The 24,894-nt window shown below is 33.8% G+C and overlaps 1 protein-coding gene and 1 long non-coding RNA gene across 3 annotated transcripts in view; both read left to right on the forward strand.

Annotated features, from left to right (window-relative positions):
- Positions 1 to 24,894, forward strand: part of LOC124949961 (roundabout homolog 2-like) — a 203,740-nt gene that overhangs the window by 30,931 nt on the left and 147,915 nt on the right. The window lies entirely within an intron of this gene.
- Positions 4,907 to 23,889, forward strand: LOC124949962. Its single transcript, XR_007101234.1, has 2 exons — positions 4,907 to 5,170; positions 23,816 to 23,889. It is a non-coding gene; the product is annotated as an uncharacterized LOC124949962 (long non-coding RNA).

Genomic DNA, 24,894 nt, shown 5'->3' on the forward strand with positions numbered 1-24,894 from the left:
CTTCGAAAATACTTTATACTTGATACTTAATTCCATGTTTTATTTTAAACGAAATTCTTAAAGAATTTCTTTTTGGCATGCATAATGTATCAGCCATCTGTTTATATATTAATTAGCGTATCTCAACGACGAAGTCGAAGTTCCATGATGGCAACGTCAGCTTCGTTACGTATTTAAGGATAAAGAGGATTGGGGAGTGGTGTCCCTTCTCTTTGCGCGTTTTCCCTTCGTCTCATTCACTGTTTTATCGTACGATCTTTGGGAAGGATCTCTCACGCTAACAGAAGAAAGAAACTCGTGAATGCGGAATTCTTTTGGCTTTATATCCGAGAGATATACGATTTGAAGATCGAGAAATACGAAAATATAACAAGATATACAAAATGTATACGATATAGTCAATAGTAATATATTTCTAAACACTAAAATATAAATATATATATATATATATATATATATATATATATTTTAGTACATGTTTCACATTTTTGTATATATTTTACATTTTTGTACATATTTTGTATATATTTTTCATGTATTCTCTATTGAATATTAACGTATATAACGTATAAGAATATAACGAATAAAAAAAAAATATACACATATATATGGATGGTATATATGATATAAATATACTTTGTAATGATAAAAATGATCTAAATTCTCAAAAAAAAAAAAAAAAAAAAAAAAAAAAAAAAAAAAAAAAAAAAAAAAAAAAAAAAATTCTATTAATTTTTTATTTTGCATTAAGTTGATTTACATTGCTATAAAAAGAAAAAAGAAACATATCGTATCTCAAAACTTTAACTTAGACCACTTTCATAATCACTTATATATCAGAACACACACACATATGTATATAAACGTACGTAAAATATATCTAAATACATATCTACATATATCAATGAAAAATGTATGCATATAACGCGTTCCTTTTCATACGGGAATGGATATGGGAAAATCGATGGTTATCGCGGTCACGGAAGCTTCGAACCGATTCCGAAGGGCTCGGCAAATAGATAGATCGGTCATCGGAGAGTAGCCAGGTGTGTATAGATTGCCGAAGTAGTAACACCAGCGTGTTTCACGATGGACCGTATTCGAAAGCTTCGACAAAATACGCGTCAGGTATTTCATATACCTATAGGAGAATGAATCCGTATATACATATGTATATCTATGAGAAAGAGAGAGAGAGAGAGAGAGAGAGAGAGAGAGAGAAAGAAAGAGAAAGAACTAGACCGTAGTAGTACATCATTCGATGAAGCATCATGGACCGCTGAGTCTGCGAACAGCTGGCGTGTTTTTCGAGCCGCTTTTACGAAGAATGAAAAAGGGCCCTCTCTCTTTCTCTCTCTCTCTCTCTCTCTCTCTTTCTCTCTTTTAGTCTTGATGTAACACGTCAGGCTTACGAAGGATGCTGTTTTTCGAAAAGGGCCCTTTGCCTCAAAGAGAGAAAGAGAGAGAGAGAGAGAGAGAGAGAGAAAAGAGGCGGTGCTATATTACCCTTCGGTCGTTTCACGAAACACGCTTTCTACCTTCGAGATATCGATTCTCTGTTCTCATAGAGAGTGGATCGTTTTCGTGGAAAAACGCGTGAAAAAGCGTGAACCTTTTCTCTACTCCTGTAGTTCCCTCGAGACTTTACCCGTAGTTATGTACCTATCTTCTCCACCTACTCTCTCTCTCTCTCTCTCTCTCTCTCTCTCTCTCTCTCTTACTCGTTCTATTTACCAGCTTCTTTTTTCGTAAGCAAGAAAATGTTAAAGGGCGAACTCGTTCCACGTGAGACTTTCAAAGATCTCTCCCGCTGTGTTCGACTAGTCCTTGTCCGCAAAAGCATTTCGGTCTATCGTTTTTCCTTCTGAAAAGTTTCTCTTTCTCACTTTTTTTTTTCTATCTCCTTCTCTCTTTTTTCCACAGTTATATATATATATATATATCAGTCTTAGTCTTCTTTCATACAGTTGGTATTATATGTTTTGATTTTCAATCCTTCACAGTAAAGGCATCAACAGCAGCCGTGAGATTTCAAGTACGTGTTTATACATGTGTTGCCTACGAAAGCCTACGAAAGGAGCGAGAGAGACAGAGAGAGAGAGAGAGAGAGAGAGAGAGAGAGAGAGAGAGAGAGAGAGGCCTGCGGTGTACAGCACTTGCAAGGGTGCTATGTCGATGAAGTGTTTATACGTATCTTCGAGGACCCCGAGAGTTCTATGGGACACCCGTAATAGTAATGCTGGTTATGGTGGTTATGACGGTGAATCTAGTGGTGGTAGTGAGTGGTAATGATGAGGATGGTGATAGTAGTCAGAATGATGGTATTGGTATTGGGTATTTTGGTATTGGTGATGGTACTCGATGAGTACTACTCCATTCGACGTTTCAACATTTTCACGCGTCTCGTTTCGCCGTATTCATACATACGAGATTGACTTTTCACCTGCGACTGCAGGTTTACTTATCTCGAATATACGCGATAACGAGAAAACCGTAATGCGATAAAATGATCAAATAACGATAGAGATTCTCATGTTCGATAGTTATCGTTTCTTCGTATAAGAATATAACGATCGATATGATATAGAAACATTGACGTTTCGAAGGATGGGTTGGGGTGGGGAGCCTAATTGTTAAAAAACAAAAACAAGAAAAAAGGAAAAAGGAAAGAAATAATTCTAATTTCTTTTCGTTGACGATGATGTCCTCGATGATGCCTTTTTTTGTTTTTTCTTTTTTTTTTTTTTTCGTCGCTTTGATTCAATTTTCTCTTTTTCTTTTTTTTTTCTTTTTTTTTTTTCTTTCATATTTTATATACCTGTCGTCGACGAATATTCCATTTCAATTAATAATTACTTAACGAATGAGAGAAAATTAAATAAATAAGATTAAGATTTGATCGTAGAGATTTAATATGATTTATTACACGTTTCTTCAATAATCCTCATTATAACATACGATATGGAATTCGTCTTATCAAATGATAAAAACACGACTTATCTCTCTTTCGTTCATTGAAAATATCATAGCGTTATTCTTTTCTACCGTTTATCAGGGAAACGTCAACGGCAGAAAACACAAGGGCAATAAACGTTGGTTCTTGGCCACTTTCAATTTAAAATAGTAGTTCGCGCGTAGGTTCCTGATTGCTAGACGTGGTAAAAGGAAAGAACTCCTACTACTAGGATGATAAAAGGGAAGGCAAAGTATAAGAGAAAAAGAGAGGAAAAATAGTATGAGTGAGAGAAACGGAGAGACAGAAGATGAAGAAGACGAAGAAGAAGAAGAAGAAGAAGAAGAAGAAAAGGAAGAGGAAGAAGAAGAAGAAGAAGAAGACGACAACGACGACGACGACGATGATGACGACGACGACGACGACGAAGAAGAAGAAGAAGAAGAAGAAGAAGAAAAAGAAGAAAGCGAATGAAACGAGCGAGGTTCGGTCCTTGCAATGGCAGACTCTATCCGATAGTATATCCGCGGGCGAGATCGTGATTGGACAGGGACAAAGGAGCCCGTTGTCGTGCCGCTTACGTGAGATGCACGACTGTGAGTTCTCTTGTGCGCGCGCGCGCGCGCGCGCGACCGACCGAGCGAACGAACGAGCTTTGGAGTTTCAGCCACAGAGCATCCTCATCGTCTCGTTTCACGACTCTCTTATTTTCTCTCTTTCTCTTTCTATCTATCTGTCTCTCTCTCTCTCTCTCTCTCTCTCTCTCTCTCTCTCGTTCGCTCGCTCTTTCTGTCTGTCTGTCTATTTATCTGTCTCTTTCTCTTACCCTTTCTTTTTCTTTCTTTTATATCTTCTTCATCTTCTTTTCCAATGTATGTGTATATGTATGTGTATTTGTGTGTACGTACGTACGTATCTATGTACGTAGAATATACAGTAAGACATCGTTTACCGTGGCTGGGGATACGTTTCCCTTTCTGTCGCACCGCTGAGGTCGTCTCGATCAGGATCGAAACGGTTCGGCATGGATCAGCAGCAGCAGCAGCAGCAGCAGCAGCATCAACAGCACGCTCGAGCGATCGGTCGCACGCTCTCCGATTGGTTGACCCCCAGCTCTGACAAACGGTTTCGCGTTGAGTGGAACTTTGTCTCGAGACGTTTTAAATCGAGACATGTCTTTTTTTTTTTTTTCTTTTTTTTTTTTCTTTTTAATACGACACTTTTTAAACTGACGCTTAATCTTTTCGTATATTATGTATTTATTTGTCTATCTTCTTTCTCTCTGTCTCTCTGTTTTTATTATATAAAATATATATATATATAAATATATATGTATATCCGTTTTGCATGTACGTGTGTGTGTGTGTGTGTACGTTTCTTTTAAATGAGAAACATAGCTGTTTCATATACATTGATTATTTTTTTTTTTTTTCTTTTTGATTATAATTTAGATTCATTAATTATTTACACATCGTTCGGTATATTTTGTTAGGTCTGATTTTTAAATCTTTCTTTACATTTTTTCTTTTTCTTTGTTTGTTTGTTTGTTTGTTAGTTTTATTTATTTATTTATTTTTTTTTTTTTAATTTTTTTTCTTTACGGAAAGAGTACTTTGAACATATTTAAATCGCTCGCGTTTTAATATCACTCCTAAAAGTATTTCTCTTTTCGTATATTACGTATTTCTCTGCTGTGTATATTTGATTGTATATTTATGCATTTCTTTTACATAAGAAACATAGCTATTTTATATACATTGATTATTTTCCGAGCGTTCATTGGAAATATTTTGTCAAGGTTTGACTTTTAAATCATTTCCAAAATTTTTGTTTCTTTGTTTGTTTGTCCTCTTTTTTTTTCTTTTCTTTTCTTTTAATAAAAATAATACCTTGAATATATTCAAACGTATATCCTTTTCTTTTCTTTTCATTTCTTTCCTCTTTACTTTATTATTATTATTATTATTATTATTATTATTATTTTCTTGTTTCTCTTTTAGATATTAAAAAATCGACCATTATATAATAAACTTTGAAATTGATGCGCGTACGCGCCCTACGAGCGTGTTTTTATCACATAAAAATAAATTCAATTTGTTGTGAACGTATCACAATAGCGATGATCGAACGATAATTGGCTGGTAATAACTTCGTTTTGATGAATTAAGAAGAATGCGGAAGAAGAGAGAAAGAAAGAGACAGAGAGAGAGAGAGAGAGTCTGTAAAAAATATTAATAAAACAATAAAAATATAAGGAAAAGAAGCGAATGCATTGCACTTGCGAGAGCTTTCTTTTATCGCGTTGTTTTCAATCAGTCCTATTAGCCAAGCAAACTTTTCGATTGGCGAAAATAATGATAAAAGAAAAGATTAGGGAAACTATTCTTTCTCTCTCTCTCTTTCTTTTTTTGTATGCGCGGGGGTGGCATGCAGCCGTTTAAAACGCTATTAAAGAGCCGCGTAGACAAAAGACGAGTCAGAGTCTTTTTTCTTTTACTTTCTTTTTTCTCTCTTTCTCTTTCTTTTTTATTTCGAGCGGGCGAAAGGAGTCGAATAATAAAATACCTACGTTAATTTTATCGTCTACGGAAAAATAAAAGAAACAAAAAAAAAAAAAAAAAGAAAAAAAAAGAAAATAAGAAAAGAAAAAAAAAAAAGAAAGGAAATGAAAGAAAAAAAGAAAACGAAGGAGACCGTCGTCGATTTCCTCGTGTTGATCGCCCTCGATCGAAAGAATGAATAAACTTACCCCCTATCTTCACTCACCCCTATCTTCAAACTCTCCTCCGCTGCCCTCCCCCCTCCCACCCACCCTCCCTCCATCCTCTCAAACTCTTTTGAACCCTTTTATGTCGAACAAGTAAACACTCCATATGTACCTATGGCTTTTTAATATGAGTATAGAAATTTGTATTATTTCAAAGAAAATCGGTACGGGACGGAAATTATGGCGAAAGAAATGTTTATAAGGTACTCGGATCAATGAAGATTTAATTGGATTAATTTCAATTCTATTTCAATATTAATTGGTGGATAATTTGCGGATAGACAAAAAAGAAAAAAAAAAAAGAAAAATAGAAAAAAGAAAGAACGGATAAATAAAGAAGAAAAAGAAAAAAAATGAAAGAATAAGAGGAAGAAAAAAATGGAGGTCACGCTTGTTGCCACGTTATTGAAGGAATTCCAACTGAGCTAACTTTTTTTATATTATCGCTCCGATTAAAACTACGCAACTTTCAATTTAACGTGAAAAACATATTTTTCTAATAAATATTCCATACAATTTCACTTATTTCCGACCGTATCACGTCGTTGTTCCTCATAATCGTTCGTTACTTTTTCTTCTCTCTCTCTCTCTCTCTCTCTCTCTCTCTTTCTCTCATACAGAGCCAATTGTTAATAATAAACTTTTTACGCAAAACTTCATCTATCGAATTACGAATATTTTCATAAATATACATTTTTCTAATATCCTTTTTAAACTTCGCTATCCTTTGAAAAGCAATTTGTAGTCTTTTCTTTTCCGATATTATACCTATACATATACGCACACACACACACACACACACAAATATATATATATATATATTTTTTTTTTTTTAATTTGTAAATTATTCGATCTTTACGAAAGTTTCATTTATGTAAATAATTGGAAACGAAAAGCGCAAAACTTTAATAACACTATTCTTTGTTAGAGACGTAAAAGATTATTATTCGCTTTTATAACGCTCGACGGAAATCGCGTTATAAAGGATCGTTGAACGATGCTTTGCTTATTACACGAGCAACGTAGTATGTATGTACGTAGGTACGTTCAACTCCCATTGCGACTATACTACTCGCTATTATGCGTTAAAAAAAAAAAGAAAGAAAAAAATAAAGAAAAAAAAAAAAGAAGAAGAAAAGAAAAGAGAAAAAAAAAATAAGAGCTTGCTGGGAACGAAATGATATCGCAACGTGCACGCGACGTGCATCTATTTCATCTATTAACGAGATCAAGTTCAACATCCATTCAAGAATCTTAATCGATTTTGTTGCTCGTCGAGAACGACTGATTTATTAATAGTTTTTTTTTTTTCTTTTTTCTTTTTTTTTTTTTTTTTTTTCTTTGATATAGAATTTCGCATAAATTCTCAAAACAGATTCGCTCATAAATTTAATAATATTAACATTAATTAATGGCCTAATAAGTACGTTTTAATTCGAAAGATTATTCAATCGATTATTTTTAATCGACTACAATAATTATTGGATTATTGAAACTACCTTTAAAAATCTTCAATAATAATAATGATAATGAATGAGTACCACAGCGCTTAGAATATTTTTGAATAAGATTAAACTTGACGGAGATACGTTTAATCATTCTAATAATACGATTAATCAGAGAAAGAAAATAATAGTAAATAATAGACAATGATGATAATAATGATGATAATAATAAAATCAATTTAAAAGAGAGAATATTCGTATAAACGTTTCAAAGTAATCTCTCTCTCTCTCTCTCTCTCTCTCTCTCTCTCGGGATTTTCAGTAAAAATGATGAAGATAATGTGACCTTAAAATCAAGGTGTATTACGAGCTATCCATTGATCGATCGCACATGTAATATTCACCTAAGCAGCATCGTCTCATTCGAATACATATTACATATATAATATATAGGTATGTCTTTATACATCTGTGTCTGTGTATATATATGTGTTTACCTAAACACATACGAATAAGAACACACATATGGGAATCTCAGTGTATCGGTTGGTGGATTATATCGTAAAATTGCAAAGTATGAGCTCGCTATAAACCATGCCACCAAACGTTACTAAGCTTTTCTATTCGTTTAGATATCATCAACGTCAAAAAAGCTCGTTACATTTTTACATAGTTATAATATAATACTAACATGTACATACATACATACATACATACATATATATATTTATATATATATACTTTTCGTCTTTCCCTATCCGCTTGATTTCGTGACTAAGTTGAGTGAAATAAAAATAAAAAGAGAGAGAGAGAGAGAGAGAGGGAAGTAGAGAAAAAAAGAAGGACAAAAAAAAAGAGGCGGAGAAAATAAAAAAAAAAAAAATAAAAAAAAAGAAAAAAGAAATAAATAAAAAGGATGTATAAAAAAGCGATGCTGGGGATACGTGCCGCGAGCTATGCCGCGAGATAACGAAATAGTCTTAACGATCCCGCTGAACGGGACGGATTATTCTATTAAGTGGAATGATTAACGTATTTGGTTATCTCCCTGGCGCACTAGTTTTAACACGCCCATGGCGATACTCCTTTTATTTACGGCGGTCACGAACTTCGCCTCGTTTTAAAACTGCCCCGACGATATACGTAGGAGGTATATATACGTAATACATTTTCTCTTTTAAGTGTGTGCTTGGTGCACGTTTATGTGTCTACGTTTGGATACATACGAGCGAAGAAGCGTAACGAGAATAGTGAGCTCGTTGAAATTATCGTAAAGATGTACTTTCGTTGATTATTTATTTTTCTTCCTTTTTTTTTCCCTCCCTCCCTCCCCCACTCTTCCCTCTTCTTCTTCGTTTTTTTTTGTTCGTTCGTTTCTTTCTTTTCTTTTCTTTTTTTTTTTCCTTTCCTTTCGTTTTCTTCTTTTTTCATTCATAATAATGGTCTCTTATAGCGTGCATAATTCAAGAGAGAGAGAGAGAGAGAGAGAGAGAGTGAGAGAAAAAGGAAAAAAAAGAAAGAAAAAAGAAACACAAGTAACTTTCGATGGAACTCCCTTTACGTTTATTTATATATACGTTTATTTATTTATCGATCGACGTTTGATACTTTATTCATATCTCGTTTAAATATTCTTTCGTAAATGTCGATTAGAAAATAATTTCAAACGTCTACTTTTTATAATGACTGTGTTTTGCAATGTACATAGCTCAAGAGCGAGAGAGAGAGAGAGAGAGAGAGAGAGAGAGGGACGAGAAGAAAAAAAGGAAAAAAAAGAAGAGCAAATAATTTTCAATGAAATTCACGTTACATTTATTTAGATATAAATTTAATTTATCGTTCGACGTTTAATTCTTATCTAAATCTCGTATAAATATTCTTTCGTAATGCCAATTATAATATAATTTAATGTCTTAATGAAAACATTGAAACGAGAATGGATTTTGTTTCTTTTTTTTTTTTTTTTTTTTTTTTTTTTTTTTTTTTTTATTCTAATCTAATGCCATGATAAGTGTCTAATATCTCTTAACGATTTTTACGAAATATCGTATGTCATAAGCAGACGATTCATTTTTATTAGTTATTTTTATAATTTATACGCGCGGATGCAATGCGAGTATATCGATACTCCCCCCCACCCTATTTTATCTTTCTCTCTCTCTCTCTCTCTCTCTCTCTCTCTCTCTCTCTTTCTCTCTCTTTATTATGTAGCTTTTGAACGTCCTTGATATTCCCGGTGGTACGCGTCGCGTAACGCGAATCGAGGGAAAAAAAAAGGACGAGAAGGAAGAAAAATGAAAAGAGTTAGGAGAGACAGAAAAAGAGAGAGAGAGAGAAGAGAAGAGAAGAGAAAGGAAAGAAGAGAAGAGAAGAGAAGAGAAAGATAGAAAATGCAGTCTCGATTCACGCAGATATACGTCGATCCTGAAAACGCTCGTCGCTGAGGTCCCGCGTTATAAGTAATGCACGCCATAATTACGGGACCCCTATTCCTATCTACCCCCGTTACGATGTAACGAGTTCTTTTACCTCCTTCTTCCGAGCAGAGAAACAGAGACAGAGAAAGAGAGAGAGAGAGAGAGAGAGAGAGAGAGAGAGAAAGTAAGTATATGTATCTATGGATGTGTGTGTGTGTGGGAAAGAGAGAAAGAGAGGAGAGAGAAAGTATATGTGTCTATGTATGTGTGTATGGGAGGGAAAGAGAGAGGAAGAGAGAGAGAGAGAGAGAGAGAGAGAGAGAGAGAAAGGAGTAAAAGGGGTTTTCAGCCAGAGGGATGGCCAAGAACTCAGACGTCTCTGAATAAAATACGGACTTAAGCTCGCTCACTTACTCTCTCTATCTATCTATCTATCTATCTATATATATATATATATATATATATCTCTCTCTCTCTTTCCTTTCTCGTTCGTCCTCTTAGTCGTTTGACCGAACGATTTACGTGTTTCCGCGATGCAAATTAGGCAGACCGTCGGAATAAGCCATTTGATAGTCCTAACGTCACGTTTACTTCGTATATGCATGACTTCTGTATTAGCTAAGTAGCTATCGTACATGCTAATATCGATAGATCGATATGAGAGTAAAGGATAGTTATCCGTTATTAAAAGTTATGTGATAAGATAATATAAATGTATTGTTAATCTTCTTTTCTACTTTTTTCTAATCTTTTATTTCGTTTTTTCTTCTTTTCTTTTTTTTTTTTTTTTACTGCAACTTTCCCAAATGATAGTATTAATAATGATACAACTATATATTTATATATATTTATATATATATATGCATTAGGTATAATTGTAATTATTAAAGATTCTTTTACAACATTACAATATTATATTTAATTATAAAATAAATAAAACGTTCGTTTTATTTTAATTTATTTAATAATAATATGTACAAATTTATACGATTAGAAAGATAGATTTGTAATTTCGATGATTGGATTAATTTCGTTTTCTTTTTCTCTAATTTTTTTTTTTCTCTCCGTCAGAATTTTAACTTAAAATTGGATCATAAAATCTGCAACATTAATGTAGTAGAGATAAGCATCGGAAATAATCGAAAATCGTTGGTATAGTTGACAACGGTTGGGTAAATCTTGATTGCGAAGGGTTTAGTTGACAGAGAAAGAGAGAAAAAGAGGCAAAAAAATATACATACATATATATATATATATATATATATATATATGTAGGGTGCTATCTCGTTCCACGAATCCTTGAAATCGATTCCGTAGGTACGGGAACGTAAGTTGCGGAGTTAGAAAATGGCACGAGGGCTTGGCTATCGTGAATTCGCACGCAGATTGCATAGGGAAAGTCGGATTATAATGCTTAGGGTGAGAAGGAAACTGGCTCGGTAAAGAAAATCAATTGTTCCTTAGGAGATGGGTTACGATCGTTACATTTGATACTTTTCTTTTTTTTTTTTTCCTTTTTATTTTTATCCTTTTTTCCGTTTTCTTTTTCTTTCTTTCTTCATTATTATTATTATTATTATTACTATTAGTATTATTAAATTTTGATCCTCCTTAGTTATTTAATAAGAAAGAACGTGTACGGCATAGTTAAGATTTTTCAACGATAATATATATATATATATATATCAAGTTTTTGAAAATGTATACTTTGGATGGTAAAAATAGCACATAAATCATTTTGTTTTACAAGCCGGGACAAACTGCTTTCCTTCGAGCCGATTTTCTCTGAGAAAAGGAGAAAAATCCAATTTGACAAGAATCGCGATTCTCGAAAGAGAATCTGTACGACAAAAGCGTTAGAATCTTTTCTACCACGCGGGATATTAAAAAGTAGGAAAAAATGGAGCACCGAAACGACAGAGAGAGAGAGAGAGAGAGAAATAAAAATCGATCGGGGGACGTGAAAACCGAAGAGGATTCTTCCGCGTCTCTTATAAAATTCGAATAGCTTTACTATATTCACGAATTATTACGACCAAAAAAAAGGAAAAAAAAAAAAAAAAAAGAAAAAAGAAAGAAAGAAAGAAAAGAAGAAGAAATCGAAAGAAGTGATGGTTGGGTGGACGGGTGGGTGGACCGGATAGAAAGGAGAAACGGTTGGATTCGTTTGGTAAGAAATTCACGTTGGTCGTGTAAGCATGCATAACGTTTGACTGTTTGATGCTTGTGAAAGAGAGAGAGAGAGAGAGAGAGAGAGAGAGAAAGAGAGAAAGAGAAAGAAAATCTTCAACGTTTCGAACACGTCGTGGTGATGCTTTTACTGTTGCCAGTGGTTCCTCTCTTTGGATAGTAGTATGCCGAAAAGAGAAGAAAAGCTCATGAAAGATGTACGCCTTGAAAACGTCTTCGATCCCTGCCAGCTGCCTTCGAGGGAGGCGAAAAAGACAGAATGAGAGAGACAGAGACAGAGGAGAAGAGACAGATAGATAGAGAGAGAGAGAGAGAGAGAGAGAGAGAGAGAGAGAGAGAGGTGGGGAATATAGTATATTCGGGAACGGCAGGGGATAGAAGACGAATACGATCGATAAGCTCGCTCCTTCTAAGACAATTTCATGTTGCTTCGAGACGCAACCCCCTAGGATCTAGTTTTTCTTTTCTTCGTTCAACTTTATCCTTCGTCCTTGTCTCTTCAAGGTATAATATATACGTGCGTGCGTGCGTGCGTGCGTGCCTGCCTGCCTGCCTGCCTGCCTGCCTGCCTGCGTATTTTCTAAGGAGTAGTCGATGAGGGAAGGGACTAGGCTATCCGCATTGCTGCTCCTTTTTTCTAGCTTAACGTGCGTGTGTAAAACAGAGAGAGACAGAGAGAAAGAGAGAGAGAGAGAAAGAGAGAGAGAGAGAGAGAGGGAGAGAGAGAATAGCCCCAGTTGTCGTCGAGAAACGAAGGGCTCGTACTGATCGAGACCCTTGGGGTTTCTTTCCCTTTTCCCTTTACCTCCCTTCCTCTCTCCTTCCTTCTTCATCTTCCTCCCTTCTTGAAGGCTCACCCTTCATCTTCCTTCTTCTTCTTCTTCTTCTTCTTCTTCTTCTTAAGGAATTCGCCGCACGGTTCGCTTTTCCCTCTCCTCTTCTCTCCTCTTCCTCTTCCTCTTCCTCTTCCTCTTCCTCCTTTTTCCTCTTTCTCTTCTTCTTCTTTCTCTTCTTCTTGTTCTTCTTGTTCTCCTTGCTCGAACGCAAGGGGGGATCGAAAGTAATGAAACTGTTTCTTGGGAAAACCGTCGAGCCTCGTCTCGCGCCCTCGTCCGTATCGTCCACGAGAGTAGAATTTCAGACGAGGGGTTACCCTACTACCAAACTCCTGATCCTCCTTCCTTGTGCCATCTTCCTGGTTCTCTACGTTTTACTTCTTGTTTCTGTTCCAATGTTCTGTTCCATTTCGACAATCTCGTATTATAGATATGTATGTCTCTCTTTCTCTCTTTTTCTCTTTCTTCGTATATTTTTATCTTTTTCGTTTGATTACAAAACGGAGAATATTAGTAATAAAATGATGTTACATATAAATGTAAATTATTCTATTCGTCGTATTACTTTCGTGTTGAAATTTAAGGAAAGAGACAAAAAAAAAAAAAAAAGAAAAAGGAAAAGAATTATGTTCGGTCGGATATCTTAATACTCGGAGAACGTTGAATGAAATCATTGAGATAACGTTATCGATTCAAAAGAAGAAAAAAAGAAAATGAAAAGAAAAGAAATGAAATGGAAGAAGAAGAAGAAGAGAGAGAGAGAGAGAGAGAGAGGACCTGAGAGTTGATAAATCATGGTCCCTTTTTTATTTTTCTTTTCTCTTTTTTTCTTTCTTTCTTTCTTTCTTTCTTCCTTTTTATCGTACCGCAACTAACTTTTTCAATTCGACTTTACGTAGCTCTACTGATCATGAACTTACATGTGTCGATAAAAGAAAGTTATAAAATTATAGAGAAAGAAAAAAAAAAAAAAAAGAAAAAAAGAAAAATTTATCGCGAAACTGAAAAATTATTTACGATTGAACTTTCTCTTATTTTTCTCAGTAAATGATCCCGATAAATAAATGATATTTCAGTAATTCTATTTCCCGTAATAATTGATGAAAGCGAAATCATATCAATACGAAATTAGTAGTACTGTTTTCGGTTGAGCAGATTTTGGGTTCATAATCGTTTGATTGCCTTTGGACGAGTGATTTGAACTTCTCTCTTTCTCTCTCTCTCTCTCTATTTATCTCTCTCTATCTCTCTCACTTTGATATCTTGAATAATTAATAAACGAGCTTGACGTAAATGTACACGCTTTGTATTGTAGGATAGCCGAGTCCGATCCATCGGTTATTGATAGCAACCACCGTATGACATATACTTTGTGGAATTTGCTCACCCACGCACTCACACACGTGACATATCTGGCTACTTGATTGAACATTCTTCGGATACATGGTTTTGCTTCACAACGATGAGAAAGACGGACAGACGGAAAGAAAGACGGAGACAGACAGACTGAGAGAGAGAGAGAGAGAGAGAGAGAGAGAGAGAGAGAGAGAGATATGAAGTAAGAATCTTGAAAATAAGTCAAAGAAGATGGCGAGTCACGAGTAGATTACATTTTTTTACAAAGCTCCCCTTCATTTTTAAATGCATTCCTCTTTGATAATTTATTTTACTTGTTACTTTTTCTTTCTCTTTCTCAATTTCTTTTCTTTCTCTTTTCTCTCTCTCTCTCTCTCTCTCTCTCTCTTTCTCTCTTTTTTTCTTTTTTTCTTTTCTTTCCTTTTTTTTACTCATATCAGACGGAGTTTATTTTGTAATAATAATCGGCTCTCATCCGACTGGAATCATTCTCTTATTATTCGTCAAAGCGAAAGAGAGAGAAAGAGAGAGAGAGAGAGAGAGAGAGAGAGAGAACGTGATAGAGTAGGAGAGTGTCGATGTATAGACGAGCAATAAACTTGATGTACTCGATTTTGAACCTGCTCGGCACTCGGATTTTCCATGGCACGCACGAGTAGCACCGAAAAAAAATTCTTTGTAGATATAGTTATACACATATATATATGTATATATATATATGTATATATCAGCTTTGCGTGATCATGACTGCCATTTCTCACGCCAAATATCCGCTCTTTACTCTCTATATATCTATCTCTGTCTCTGTCTCTGTCTGTCTCTCTCTCTCTCTCCCTCTCTCTCTCTCTGCATGTCTCTGTCTGTATCCCTTTTCCGAAACACGATGTGAACAAAATTCGATTTCCCATATCGTCAGAAAACGCTGTTATTTGGTATGATTTGACAATAATCGTATATATGTATATACAAAAAAAACAAAAAAAAAACAAAAAAAAAAAACAAAAAAGACAGAAAGAAAAAAAAAGGAGAAACGAAAAACAGTCGAAAATATTTTCGCCCTAACTAAATTATCCCAAAGGTATATAAATTTGTTCAAGGCAAATTTTCACCTCCGAATAAATTTTATCAAATGTTATTCGTTTAATCCGAAATTGTCCATTCTTTTTTTTTTTCTCTCTTTTTTTTTTTTTTTTTTTTTTTTTTTTTCCCAAATGAAACGTAACTTCATTCGTAAATATTATTTTAAAATCGTACGGATATATTCAATCGAGTGATTGAAACTAAAGGAAAAGGAAGAAAAAAGAAAAAAAAAAAATAAAATAATTCATTTTATATATAGACATTATCGTAGATAATAAAAACATATTAGTGTATCGTATTCGTCAGTACGCATGTCGTTATTCGTTGCATATTTATCTCCCAGAAGATTTATATACGTTAACGCATACATAAATACACACATATACACACACACACACACACACACATACACACATAATATAAAACATAAAGAATTATCGAAGAAGCAAGAACTTTATCGGTATACTACAAGCACCAATTACACGCACGTGTTTTAAATATTCCTCATCAGTAAGACCAAGAGAAAAAGAGAGAGAGAGAGAGAGAGAGAGAGAGAGAGAGAGATGAGATGAGATGAGAAAAAAGAAAGATAGACAGCTCGAGCGAGCCGTGGAGAAAATTTCACAGGTCTGTAGAGATGCTGCTGCTCACATTAAAAACGTCTTCTGATTAATGGAAGTGCGTGCGTGTGGGATAACGAAGTTGGATGAACGAGCCTACTCTCGCACGTGTATCGTAGAGAAAAAGAAGAGAGATAAAAGGGAAGGTATGAAAGTGCGTGGGTGCTAAAGAGAGAAAGAAAGAAAGAGAGAGAGAGAGAGAGAGACATGCATACACACACATATGTGTATATATATATATATATATATATATATATAGATAGATAGATAGATAGATAGATAGATAGATACATGTATATCGACGAAGAGAAAGTGGAAAGAGAAAGAAAAAGAGGAAAGAAATAGGAGAAAGAGTGAAGATCCTTTTCACGCGACAGACCACTTCCCTTCGATCATCCTTCTGGTTCTTTTCTTTTTTTCTTACCTCTTACCCCCTGACCTCTCTCTCTCTCTCTCTCTCTCTCTCTCTCTCTCTCTCTCTCTCTCTCTTCTTTTCACGTCTTACCACGCGACGCATCTCGGGAATTACCGTGATTCTCACTCGAATGCCACGCGTTAGTCGGACTAGTTCGTTGACTCCAAGCACGTACGAGAAGAGAGTCCGTGTTTCGTCGTCGTCGTCGTCGTCGTCGTCGTCGTCGTCGTCGTCGTAGTCGTCGTAGTCGTAGTCGTCGTTCTTCTTTCTTTATTTCTTTCTTTCTTTCTTTACCAGTGTCCTTGTCGGTCCATCGTCATCGAACCGTAGAATTTTCTCTATCTTTCATTCTCCTCCCTTTCTTACGTGTTTGACCGAGAACGATGGAAGAAAAGAAATAATTCGAGGTAGCTTTCGTCGATTCGTATCCTTCCCTCGGTGGGGTAATATGATTGCGATTGGGGTGAAAGAATACTGCGAGAAGTCGTGTATTCTTTCTCTTTCTATCTTTATTATTTTTCCTTTTTTTTTTTCTCTTTCTTCCTCCTTCTCTTCCTCTTCTTCTTTTCCTTTTTCTTCTTCTTATTCTTCTTAATTTTCGATCCCACACTTCGAATGTTCTTTTATTTTCTCCCTCTCTCTCTCTCTCTCTCTCTCTCTCTCTCTCTCTCTCTGTCTCTGTCTTTCATTTATTCACTCATTCTTTATATCCCTTCCTCTCTCTCTCTCTCTCTTTCTCTCTCTTTAGGCTGAATAACATCGGTGGAAAATGCCAAGGAAAATAATACGGTCGGGCGGTACGAATGTTTTTCAGAGATTATGGGAAAGGAAATTAATAACGCGCTCTTGAAATACCCAATGCCTGAGATTGAAAACGATTCGATATCGGTGCTATTGTGTTGTTAATGCGTTAATGGTAGTAGTATTGATGATGATGGTGGTAGTGATGGTAATGGTAATGGTATATACGTATTATAGAGATACGGAAATGCCATAGATGAACTGAAATATTTCAATGGAGAACATTTGAATTTGTCTACTCGTTCGAATTTAAAAGCTTCGTATTTTGTTCGAGAATATTTTACGTTTAGCCATTAAAGATTTTGTCGTTTGAAATCATTATAATTCCTTTCTTTTTTTTTTTCCTTTCCTTTTCTTTTCTTTTTTTTTTTTTTTATTTTTTTTTTTTTTTGGAACGACTAAAACACGTTAAACAGATATACATAGCTGTACGTATGTATGATATTTTAACGATGTTATTATCTCAGCTGGCGATATTCGTTGACAAAGTTCTACGACAAAAGCTTTAAACATTGAAAGGAGACGAAAGCTCTTTTTCCGCGAACATTTCTCGCGTTTCCATTTAAATGTCTAATCTGATATATCAAAGTGGGATCACTTAATGCAAACAAAATATTTTCCCGGCGTAGACGTGAAAATTAAGTAGAGTTGATATAAATAGCACGGACATTTTTAACGTCAAATATATAGGTACTACGTAGAAAGAAAGCAAGAGAGAGAGAGAGAGAGAGAGAGAGAGAGAGAGAAAGAGAGAAGGATAGAGATAGAGATAGAGAGATAGAAAGAGCGAGAGAGAGAGAGAGAGAGAAATGTACAAACGATGCGAATAACGAATTCAAGAATTTATAGTATTTTTCTTGGAACTTCTTAAAGCTCTTGGATAAGTCTCGAGTTGGCTTATCGATATAAAAGCCACATAGGATTTGAGGACAAATGTCCAAAAACATCTCTCTGTTCTTTTCCCCTCCCCTCCCCCTCTCCTCTCTCTCTCTCTCTCTCTCTCTCTCTGTTTCTTTTTTCTTTTTTTTTCGGATATCATAGTGAACCTCTCAGAGAGCTAAAAGCTCAAATTTCTTGGTAAAACAAAGCGTGCAAGAGAGAGAGAGACAGAGACAGAGAGAGAAAAAGAGAGAGAGAGAGAGAAGAATGCTATCACTATGTGTCAGAATAGGAGGGGATCGAGAGAGCGCTAACGGAACGAATCAAGGCAGCTGCGTGTTCGAAATTTATAACTCGCCGGGTGCTAACGATGGACGGTTTAAAAGGCCCTTTCCATCGACAACGAAGACAGAGAAAGACAGAGACAGTGAGACAGATAGACAGAGAGAGAAAGAAAGAGAGAGAAAGAGTCGGCAACCTTTTTGGAAAAGTGCCACGGAAAGGCGCGACGTTACGACGAAACGCTTCTAAGCGAAGCTTCGGAGTATCAAGATAAACGACGTTCAAATGCAAGAATAATCCTGTTGTCGGTTCTTGACGACAACGAAAGCGTTTAAAACCTCAACCAAAAATCTCATGTGCCATTAGAAATATCCTTACGAATATATGATTGTAGTAAAGAGATTTAAGCTAGTTTTACTTTTTGATCATTTTACTTTTTTAAAAAATGTCATAGTTTTATTATATCGATGTCTATGATCGTTGCGAAATATTCATTAACAAAATAATATTATTTATCGAATTTTCATTACACATCAAATAATATTTCTTTCGCATTATAGAAAAGTTTCATGATGATTGTTTATTAAGATGAAAAATAAAAAAAAAATGTTAGTTAAGTAAAATGTTAAACAATCATTATGAGATATAAATTAAAGATATCTAATCATTTATTGTTCATATATTATGATGAATATTTATGTTTAATTATTATTATATAAAAGTTTATTAATTATTGTCACGTTGTTTCATAAATATAGACATCCCTGTTATTATATGTCTATATCTACATATATGTACGTATTGATTATACGTGGTCAATGTTTGATCGTATAAATTAAATAATATACGTATATTTGATGATATAATAATTTACGTAAATGCATTCTATTAAAAGAAAAAAAAAATACACACACACATATATATATATATATATATGTACATACATATGTATATATTATATAAATTTTGTTCCCCTGAATTGAACCCGGCAAACCTGGATAAAACGATTTTCGAGGGCTACCACAAACGTGGCCCCCTCTCCCCCCCCCCCTACTTTACCTTCCACCCTCCGCCATTTTTTATTTACCCTCGAGAAGAAGGCAAATCTCTCAACTTGGGAAAAAATTAAAACTTGAATGTGCCGAAATTTGACTGCCGTTTATGAACTCTTGAAATTTCATGCGAATAACAGAGAGATAGAGAGAGATAGAGAGAGATAGAGAGAGATAGAGGAGGGAGAGGGGATTGAGAAGGAGGGATCGAAATAGAGAGGGAAGGATGCTGGGGGTTACGACACGCTTCGAATTCGATACCCGATGGACGGGGTAATTTAAATTTGTAAATGGAAATGTTAACCGAAGCGCGGTGATACAGTCCGATCGGTCGTGAAACAAAACTCTCGTAGATCTCGAATGATTCCGGTTTTGTAGAATATTCTGCTTCGATTTTCGTTGAACAAACATGTCCTCCTATCAAACCTATAGATTGATCATTCTCGAATCACGAAAGTCTCTCGATTCATTGTTGCCCATGTTTATCCGGTTGGTTTGATACGCATTGACCCGTAGACAACGAACTTTTACTTTGATATACGGTATTCAATAATTCCGAATGCTTCTTTTTTTTTTTTCCTTTTATTTATAAAAGTAATAAGTTAAATTTTACATTTATATTTTTTAAGACATTATTACGTATATGCATGCACGCACATAAAATACATTCGTACATATATACATTTTATTATTATTGTTAAAAGGATAAGGAATATTTTGTGTGTTTGTATAGAAAAAAAATATATATATATATATAAATATAAATATAAATATACATTAGAAAATATTATATTCTCAAAATTTATAATCAGAAAAAAAAATATATATATATAATAAGATTTATTGAATTAACAATATTCAATATAGCAATGTAAATTATTTTAAAGGATTAAAATCGAAAAAAAAGAAAAATAAAAAAATATATATACATATAAATATACATTAGAAAATATTATATTCTTAAAATTTATAATTAGAAAAAAAATATATATATATATAAATATAACAAGATTTATTGAATTAACAATATCCAATATAGCAATGTAAATTATTTTAAAGGATTAAAATCGAGATCTGCTATATCGATTTTCTTTCCTATCTATTTTACATGGATATTGGTAAGGACAATTTATTACTAACGCTTTAATACAAATAGTTTTGTAAAAAAGGCTCTTAGAAATGGAGGTCTTACGTTAAACCAAAATACGAAGATGGGTTAACCAAGGAGGTCCAGGGACTAGCCGCAAAAGTGGGAGGCTCGCTAATTGAGGCGGCCGAGCGAGCTGGAAAGACGTTTACGTTCATCTCTCTCTCTCCCTCTTTCTCTCTCTCTCTCTCTCTCTCTCTCTCTCTCTTTCTCTCTGTCTTTCTCTTTATATCTAGATGTATACATTGATGATGAAGGTTTCGCTTTAGAGAGAAAGTCGTCGTTTACTTGGACCAAAACGCACGCCTAACATAAGAACGAATAGAGCAACCAACAAATGGAGAAAATTTTGTGGTAAATGCGGTCGGTCAACCGATAGTTCGCAATAATTTACACGTAAGCGAACAATCGTTATTGGATCTCACCTAACTCGCTCATGTTGCCGGTTTAAATGCCGATCTGATTCCTTCATTTCCGTGAATTATATCACGATCGAGAACTGTCATTCATGTTTATGTATACACGGTGTATCGTTAATATTGAATAATATATTTTATTGACGATCGTAATATTCTATTTTATCATCATGTACGATCTATATAGAATATATATTGTTAATATAATGTCAATATAATTGTTCGTTAGAAAAAAAAAAATATTCCCCATTTTTATTAATTATTATCTTTATTTTATTTAATTTTATAAGAAACAAATGAATAATATTTTCGATTGGAAACTTTATTAAATAATGATTTTTATAATCGTTAAAAGATAAAAGAAAAAAAGTAAAAGAAAGAGATCTTAAAATTACTCGTCATTTTGACGATATCGGATTTGATATTTTCAATGTTAATGAATATTATAATGCTTTTGAATTTAACAGATAAAAGTAATAAAAAAACGAAGTTTCATAAAATTCTTACAATTTTTCTTATCTCTCAATCTTTACAATTAATTATTATATACTCTGTTCTATACGTAATTTCGTTGTTTAATTTTCAACATTATCAGATATTTGTAAACCGTAGTATAATTAACAAGAGATTTGAAAGCCTTCATACTCGACAAGAATATAATAACACGTTTGATCTATTTTAGAGACACCTTGTACATCAGCTACCGACATGTAGTAACAACACATATCCGTTATTATTATTGTCATTATTATTATTATTATTATAATTATTATTATTATTATTATTATTATTATTATTATTATTATTATTATGGAGCATCACTTTACCCTCTCTAGGGCTGTGTGTACTCTACTAGCTTTACCGAAATTATGGCATCGGATAAAGCGCGATAATGCGTGATGATGAAGAGATCATAGTAACCGATAATAGTAACGTTTGGTTATAATGTATGAATCGAAATTTTTGAGAATGAGCTCCTGTGAAAGTTCTTAATTCTTGTTCGAGCAAAAAAGAAAAAAAGAAAAAATATAATGAATTTTCGGCTTCGTTTGTTTCTTTTTAATTTATTCTTTTTTCACTGATTTTATTTTATTTTTTATTTTTTTTTTTTTTTTTTAATCAACGTACCCAATTGTTATTTATTATCAAATTTATTTCGAGCAAAGGAATATCAGAAATGAATTTTTTTTTTATCATATTATGATCAAATTTATTTCGACGAAATAAAAAGAAAGGTACGAAAAATGAATTGATAATTTAGTGTTGCGAATGCAAAAATTCGATTTGACGATCAAAAAATATTTGATCGTAATTGTAATTTCTTAAGATCTTAGGATACATGTTTTTATTACAATTTTTTGTTCTTTTCTTTTTTTTTTTTTTTTTTTTTTTTTTTTTTTTTTTCTTTTTTTCTTTGTACCACACACCGAACAAGATAGATTCTCGCGCCAATTTTCATTTTCTTTCTTTTCCTTTTTCTCTTTTCTCCTTTTCGTTCTTTTTATTTTTAATCAACGTGTACCCAATTGAATTAATTATCAAATTTATTTTATCATGAATTTTTTTTCATCGTGCCACGATCAAATTGATTTCGATGAAAAAAAAAAAAAAAAACAAGAAAAAAAAAGAAGAAGAAAAATTGGAAAGATACGAGAAATGAATGATAATTCACAGCCACGAATGGAAAATTCGCTTTCCCAAAAAGAAATATTTGATCGTGTCTGTAATTTCTTTTTTTTTTTCTTTTTTCTCTTTTAAATCTTACGATACACGTTTTGATTACAATTTTTTGTTCTTCCCTTTTTTTCTTTTCCTCTTTTTTTTTTTTTTTTTTTTTTTTGTACCACACACCGAACAAGATAGATTCTCGTGCACGTTTTCATTTTCTTTCTTTTCATTTTTTTTCTTTTTTCTTTTCTTTTCTACTCGGCAATTGGACGTCGACATCGTGTAATGATTCATTGTCACGTGCTAATTCCATTGTCGCCTGTTCTCTCCCTTTTTTCTTGCCCTTTTTCTCCTCTCTCTCTCTCTCTCCCTCTCCCTTCCTCTTACCCTCTCTCTCTCTCTCGTTCTCTCGTAAAATACGTCTCAAAGGACTATAAAATTCGCGGTATTAGGAGGTATCACGCTTCTCTATCCGCAGAGTTGTACCAATGGTCGTTTGGTCGCGTGTTCCTTTTACAAATAAATAGACGAAATATGTACATATATATATGTGCATACGCATGTACATAGAGAAAGCAAATATATATATATATATATATGGGTGTGTGTGTGTGTGTGTGTGTGTGTGGTGTAGCGACGTGGAGACATACACGTGTCGAAAGACGTACCGACGATGACTCGAGCCACGTGCAAAAGCTGTTGGTAGAAGAGATTTCAACTTAGGGTGCCCACGATCGTTCGCGACAGCCTCGAGAGTACTAAACGCGGAGAATGAAAAAGAAGGGAAAAAATTGATCAATGGAAAAGAAAAAGGGGGTTGAGAAGGAGGTTAAGTTATGGGTATTGGTAAATCGACAGAAGTAATTCTTAATGACGGAAGGAGAAAATTTCAAAAGAAAAGAAATGAAAATATACAAGGGGAAAAAAGAAATGACGGAAGGAGAAAATCTCAAAAGAAAAGAAATGAAAATATACAAGGGAACAAAAAAAAATTGTATACATCTTATGAGTCCTTTTAATTGTGATTGTTTTTATTTTCTATTTATTTCTATTCTTTCTTTTTTTTTTTTTTTTTTTTTTCTTTTTTCTTTTGCTTTCCTTTCCTTTTCTTTTAATCATTGTTTTAAGATCTTCCTAATCGACGACGGAAACGTTTATTCAATTAAAAAAAAAAAAAAAAAGAAAAAAAGAACCGTCTCTATCAAAATTTGGTTTGAAATAATAATAAAAATGGGGAATGAAGGGGAGTACTATCGTCGTTGTTCTCGACGATTTTAAACTCGTCGTTTCAAAAGAAATAAATGGTAAAGAGTAGGTGGATCTAATAAAAAAGAAATCTCGTTGCTTTTTTACATTTGCATTACAGGACCAACCTACCTTCACTCGTATACTTTATGTCAAACTTTCATTTACTATCTTACCGTTCTGCTGATTAACAAGCGCGTCCCTTATAGCTTAGTTTTGAAAACCAGTTTGAAGACAGAAGAAAAGGAGAGAGAGAGAGAGCGAGAGCGAGAGAGAGAGAGAGAGAGAGAGAGAGAGAGAGAGAGATAAAAAAAGAGAGAGTAACTTCGAAGCAAGAAGCGTGCCATACGCGATCGTAACTAACTTTCAATTACATCTTTTTTTGCCGAGTGAAAGATAAAGAAAAGAAAAAAAAAAGAAGAAGAAGAAGAAGAAAAAAAGACGAGAAAGATTCAATTTATCCGTCGATAATAATCAGCCGTACTCGTTAAAGAAATTTCTTTTCCTTCTTTCTCTCACTATCGCTAAAGGTCGTATATTTATTCCCTCGGTAATGACCTCGGCCACGATCGGCTCGTAATTTTGCACCTGGCCAACAAGAACGAGCACCCTTGCTCGCTGCTAATGGCGAACCTACGAACCTTCTTCCTCTTCCTCTTCCTATTTCTCATTCTACGTCTTAGATCTACGCTAGCGCTCGCGTTTTATATTTTTACAAACTTGCGAACTTGCAAACTACTGTTTTAGATGGTCCTATTTTTTTCCTCCCTTCCTTTTTTTCTTTTTTTCTTTCTCTCTTTCCTTTCTCTTTTTTTCTTATTTTTTTTTTCCTCTTTTTCTTTTCTCTTTCTTCTTCTTTTTTTCTTCTTTTTTTTTTTTTTTCTTCTTCACCCCCAATGAACGAGTTCCCGCAAATGCCGTGTTTCTCTTTACGCCGTTCTTTTTTTCTTATCTTCTTGCACGAAAACAATTTCGTTTCTACGCAAATTAAAAGTTTCTACTAATAATGAAAATATAATGGAGAAAAATCGTGATAACATTGATTTATATTTCAACGATAAGCATTAATATATAGAATTTTTCTTATTGCAATGATATTTTATATTTTCTTATAGAGGCAAAAAAGAAAAAAAAGACGACAAAAATATAGAAATAAAGAAAGAAAGGAAACAGAAAAGAAAAGAAAATAATCTGTAATAAAGACGAACAAGTATATTCAAAAATTTCGAAAGATACGCGATTAGGTAAGATTAGAATTATATTTTTATTACACGTGAAACATTTTTTTATGGGAACTTATATCTAATAAAAATTATGAGAGAAAG

Source organism: Vespa velutina, chromosome 6, assembly GCF_912470025.1.
Source record: "Vespa velutina chromosome 6, iVesVel2.1, whole genome shotgun sequence".
NCBI classification, from domain to species: Eukaryota; Metazoa; Arthropoda; class Insecta; order Hymenoptera; family Vespidae; genus Vespa; species Vespa velutina.